Raw genomic sequence first — 6116 nt, 5'->3', positions numbered from 1 at the left:
TCTGAGCCACAACGATAGTGTGGTTTATTCTCCTCTCACCCCAGTCCACTCACTCTATGCACCGCAACAGGAGAGATCCTTTCACTCAATCCTTCTTAGGTAACTACGTATCTTCAAAATAAAATAAAAGCCAAACTTCTGTCATTTACTTGGTATGGTTTCTATCTACCTTTAAGCTCATCTCAGACATTCCTCCATTGTCTTCAGTGGTCTAACCTCCTTGGCATACTTGTTTCCAGTGAACAAAAATGTTACAAAGGTGATTCTGCAATTTCTAAGATACAACAGTGTCTTCCTGGTTCTCTCTAGCGCTCCTGGGAGTCTCCCCTTTAGAACCCAGCTGTGACAAAGCCAAAGCCCCATTACAGGTGTGTCAGTCACCAACCCCAGCTAAGGTCTTGACCACCATCCACCATCAGCCACCAGACATGTGAGGAAGCTCTCACAGGGTTCCCATACGAGGTAGAGCAGACACACTGCCCCTGCCCAGACCTACTGAAATTATAGCTGTGTGAACAATGTAATCACTGGCATTTGTTAAGCCACTAGCAAAACTGTTATATGCCAATACAAAACACAACTGAAGCCAGGTGCTGTGGCTCACACCTGTAATCCTAGCTACTCAGGAGGCTGAGATCTAAGGATTGCCATTCAAAGCCTATACAGGAAAGTTTGTGAGATTTTTATCTCTACTAAACTACAAAAGCAAACAAACCAGAAGAAGAGATGTGGCTCAAATGGTTCAAAGAAGTTCAGTGATAGATCAACCCCAGGACTGGCACCAAAAAAAAAAAAAAAAAAAAAAGCAGAACCAAACAACAAACAAAACAAACCCACAGCTGACGTCTCCCCACTCCTGGCCCACCCTAGAACCCATTGGTTCTACCCACTACCAGTGAATTTCTTTATTATTACTGTTGTTGTTGTTGTTATCTTCAGTCTCAGTCTAGTGCCTAGTATGCAAGACATATTCAATACATACTTGTGGGATTTTCTAATACCACATTTTATTATCTTTAATTAATTGTACAGAGAAGTTTCAATTCAACAAATTGGTTTATATGTACATCTTGACCAATGTCACCCCAAATGGAATATTTTAATAAATAGTTGGTGGAGTTGTAATAGGATTGGGGGTTTGAGTAAACATTTGCATGGTGAATACATTACACATCAATTCAGAGCGCAGGAAGGGCCTTATGGAGAATGCTTGCTGGCATTGCTAAACAGATAGGGCAGACAGATGAAATGACTATGGGCCAGAGGCCTAGATGACCAGAAGACATTGAGACCTGCAAAGAGATGGAAGTGCCCCCAGTGGAGTGGGCAGCTTGCTTTATTTGTTGCTAAGTAAACAAGTTCCTCCTCTCATTGTGTGCCATGCCTGCCAGCACATGTCTTTCTTTGAGGTAGGAATATTCTCAACTTGGGAAACAGAAGACAGCCAGGGGTTGGGGCAGGAGACTTTTCAGAGAATTGTTGTAGCCACACTTTCGCAGAGCTGATAATGACAAACACGTCAGGCATCTGAATTCCAGGTTGATTCCTTGGGGCGCTGTTCACTGATGTGTGTGTGGTTTCCTTGGTGACAGGATGGCTACTAGGCAGGCAGCATCTTTGGGGACATTTGACTGGCTCTGATGCTAAGTGGCTCTGACAACTTTGATTGGGATAAAAAGATTTAGGGTCTCTATTGGCTTTCTCAAATTAAACCCTCTCTCTGTGCTTATAAACTTTACTTAGATTTGGGGGAGGAAAGGGCTCTTCCTCTGATAAGTGAGTTTCCTTGCCATAGAGGTTGACTTGAGGCTTCTGGCGGAAACTGAGCACCTAAAATAATCCCACCCAGGTGAAGCTGCAACTTGATATGCTTCTCAGCCTCGTCTCCAAGGGGCATGGGTCAGTTATGCTCAGCTAGGAAAGCAGAAGCCACACCGGTTATTTTAATTAAGAGAATTTAATCTAGGCAGTTTAATCTAGACAGATACTGGAGACAGAAAAGCAAAAGGAGAATATCAAAATAAACAAAGTAACAGTGAAAAGCAGCCACATCTCTAGGGCTAGAGAACAAAGGTTTTTCAATCTGTGAAGAGGGGCCCTTCAGAGCTGGGGCCTAAGCCTCCAAGGGGGTGAGTGCAGAGTAGTTCTGAGACTAAAGCTGAGCAGAAAAAAACAAAAACAAAAAACAAATAAAAAACTGGAAACTGGCCCCGACTGTTGGTGGACTAAACTGCAGGGGAAAGGTACAGAGCTATTATCTAAAGCAGAAGTGTGATACTATTTTATCTTCTTGCATTTACCAGTTATGTGCTTCCTCCGAGCTCTATTCAACCCACCCTGCTCTCTCATACATAGAACTCTTGAGTTTACTGTCCTTTATTTTAGTATCTATTTTATTTGCTTACTATGAAGAAATTCAGGTAAATTCAAAGTAGGTAGACTATTATACTGAGCTCACAAAGACCTATCCTCAGGGCTCAAGCAATCACCAACTCACAAGCAATCTTATTTTGTCAAAACTCCCACCTTTTCCTCAGGACCACATAAGCAAAAAGAAAAAAGCCAGAAGTGGCACTGTGGCTCAAGTGGTAGAGCGCTAGCCTTGAGCTGAAGAACTCAGGGACAGAGCCCAGGCCCAGAGTTCAGGCCCCACGACCGGACCCCCCCCCCAAAAAAAAAACTCCTGCCTTTTTCTCCCCTCTCATTTTATTTGGAGATGAGTCCTAAATATTGCTTAGTATTTCATAGCATAATTCTAAAACAAAAATAAATGTTTTCAGGCATAGTGACTCACTTCTAAAACAAAAATAAATGTTTTCAGACTTAGTCACTCACGTCTATAATCCCACTTAAGAGGTAGAGATTGGGAGGACCATAGTTCAAGGCCATCCCAGGCAAAAACTAATGAGATTCTCCAACTCAATCATGAAATGTGGTGTGGTTTACTTGTCTGTGATCTCATCCAGGTGAAAGGCCATAGGTAGAAAGACCATAGTTCAGATTGGCCTGGGTAAAAATGTGACACCTGAAAAAAATAACTAAAGCAAAACAAAAAACAACAACAACAAAAAGCCCACCAGATTGTACTTAGGCTCAAATGGTAGAATGCTTGCCTAGCAAGCTCACAACCCTGATTTCAAACCCCAGTATCATCAAAAGAAAAAATTGCTTTAAAAATGTGTGACCTTAAAAAAAAATGTGTGACCTTAGTAATGGATTATAGGCATGGCGGTGCATATCTAATAATTTCATCATTCAGAAAGCTTATACTAGAGAATCCAGAGTTCAAGACCAGCCTGGGCTACATATGAAGATGCTGTCTAAAAGACTAAGTATGTATGTGAGCATATGTATACATATATGTATGCATGTGCAGAGATAGCCCTATCTTCTCAATACCTTTACCACACCTAGGTAAAAGTTCCTTAATATCCCTATTGATGTCATCATCTCCAAATGTCTTTCCTAAATAGCACCCTCATCAGTGTTGGGAGGGGCCCTGGGGAAAAGCACAAACCCCATGGGTTAAAAATGAGACTGGACACTGGAGGAGCCCCACAGTAGCTAGGACCCAGGGGGTTCCTGAAAGCATACAGGACACAGGCAAGTGCAAAGCAAAAGGATGAGTCCCTCCCTCTTCTGCCCACAGAGTTGGAAAGGTGCGGTTAGAGTAAGAAGGGACTGTCAGACAACAGCCAAGTGATACTTTTGCTTCTTGAAAAACCAAGTCGTCGAAGGGGCTGGGAAGGTGGCTCAGTGGTAGAGCGCTTGCCTTGCATGCCTGAGGCCCTGGGTTTCGATTCCTCAGCACCACATAAGCAAAAAGATAAAAGCCAAAAGTGGTGCTGTTGCTCAAGTGGTAGAGCGCTAAGCCTTGAGCTGAAGAGCTGAGGGACAGCGCCCAGGCCCAGAGTTCAGGCCCCAGGACCGGACCCCCCCCCAAAAAAAAAAGAAAGAAAAGAAAGGAAAAACCAGGTCATTTCTAGTCATCAGCAAACAGGAGTGTCAACTTGGCAGGTTCTTAGAATGGGATTCAATTTTCTCAGGAGGTAATCAATGTCATTTGGCAGGCCAAGAGGAAGAGAGAAAGGATTGGAATTAGCTAGTCAGACCTATTAGACTGTCAAATCTAGCTGTGCTTCTTTGGCAAAGAAAACAACAAAACGATGAATATCATCCTCACACCATCCAGCTTTAAACTTGCTGCCACAAGTACCAGCTATGTGACCAGCTATGTTCTTGAACACACAGCTTAAAGTCCCTCAGTCCTTCCTTCTTCCCTAATATTATAAAATGATAAGAAAAGTCTCCCAAATATTAGATCCAAGAACACATGTGCTATGCCACCCAAAATTTACATATTGAAACTTAATCACCAATGTGAGAATATTGAAATGAGACCTTTGGGAGGTGATTCAACATGGAGACAGGCAGTCACCAGTGGCTCACGCCCATAATCCTAGCTACTCGGGAGGCTGAGATCTGAGGATCACAATTTGAAGCCAGCCCAGAAGTAAAACCCATGAGGCATTTATCTCCAATTAAATATTTTTTAAAAAACAAAAGTGGGACTGAGGCTCAAGTGGTAGAGTACTAGCTTGAGCAGCAGAAGCTCAGAGACAGTGTGCAAGCCCTGAGTTCAATCCCCAGGACCAACACACACACACACACACACACACACACACACACACACACATACACACACACACACACACACCATGGAGGCAATGCTATCATGAATGAAATTAATTTCTGAGGGCCATTCATCAGTTTTGCCTATTTACTCCTTCTGCCATTGAGGTACAGGATGAGGCGTCATCTTGGAAGCAGAAAGCAGTCTTCACCAGGCACCAAATCTTGGATTTTAACCTTGGACTTGCCAGCCTCCAGAACTGTGTGAAACTAAATTTCTGATCTTTGTAAAGTAGCATATCTCAGGTAGTTGTTATAGCATCAGGAACAGACTGAAACAGCATGCAACATGACTAAGCAGTCAGAACCAGAAAGGAGTCTTCTGGTTCCTTCCTCACCCATTGACATTCAGATTTAGTACCAAGTACAGATGAGGACACCTGACTCACAGAGGCAGAGTCTTATCTTTTCCTGTCATACCATCTACTCTAGATAGCTTCCACAGGGTAGGAACTCTGATCTTTCTCTTCCACTTGAGAAAAGCCCATGAAACTGTAAGAGAGGTTGGAGGGAGTGACAAGGGATGTCTGTGAACATCTGTAGTACGCAGCTATGGCTCAAGTGATAAAGCACTACTAGCCTTAAGGGGGGAGGGGGAGGAAACACCTCAGGAGCAACACTCCGGCCCTGAGTTCAAGCCCCAGGACTGGCAGGCATCAAAATGAAAAGACATTTTCCATGTGCACATGCTGTGGCTGTGGCAGCCACCAACAAAGAGATGACTCCTTCACCAACTAGCACTAGAGGTTTAGGTTTATACATGACGTAGGAAGAATGACAGCTCCCCCCCCCCACCCCCCTTGCTCACCTCAGAGAACACTCAAAGCACAGCACGGAGTCTCAAATACACCAATAGGAAATGTATTCATGGTACAGACTGTGCTTTGGAGAGACAATGCATCTGTCCAACGGGTCCCACTACTTCTTTCTGGGGATCCATCCCCTGGCCAGGGACAGGTGCAGCCAAACGAGCCTCCAGACTCACGGAAGCTGAGTTCGCCTTCCAGCGCCACCTGGGGGCTACCTTGAGATCTGCAGGGATACCAAGTGCACATAGCAAGGTGGAGGAGTCAAGTTGTTTGTTAGGTCCTGGTGAGGTGGGGAGAAATGAAAACAAAATCTAGTCTCCCACAGCATTGTGGTGTGATAGCGAAGGTAGATCATCAACAGAAAAATGCAATGCTAAGGGCAAGGAAAGAGTTGGATACCAAGGAGACACAATGAATGAAGCCATTCATCCAGGCGTCTGTTTGTTGGGGTCTCATGTTATTCCAAACATCAAAAATAAAGACATGAAGTAAACAGAGACTCTGAGCCCAAAGACTTTACAGTGCAAGGGCAGACTGGCAAACTTGACAGTAAGGGGCTCCTTCGAGTCAATCAGGCTGCCAATGAGGGGCTAATAGTTCGCACCTATATTCTTA

The sequence above is a fragment of the Dipodomys merriami genome, unplaced genomic scaffold (genome assembly GCF_024711535.1).
Source record: "Dipodomys merriami isolate MVZ:Mamm:240054 unplaced genomic scaffold, mDipMer1.0.p SCAF_37, whole genome shotgun sequence".
NCBI classification, from domain to species: Eukaryota; Metazoa; Chordata; class Mammalia; order Rodentia; family Heteromyidae; genus Dipodomys; species Dipodomys merriami.
This window is presented reverse-complemented; position numbering follows the sequence as displayed.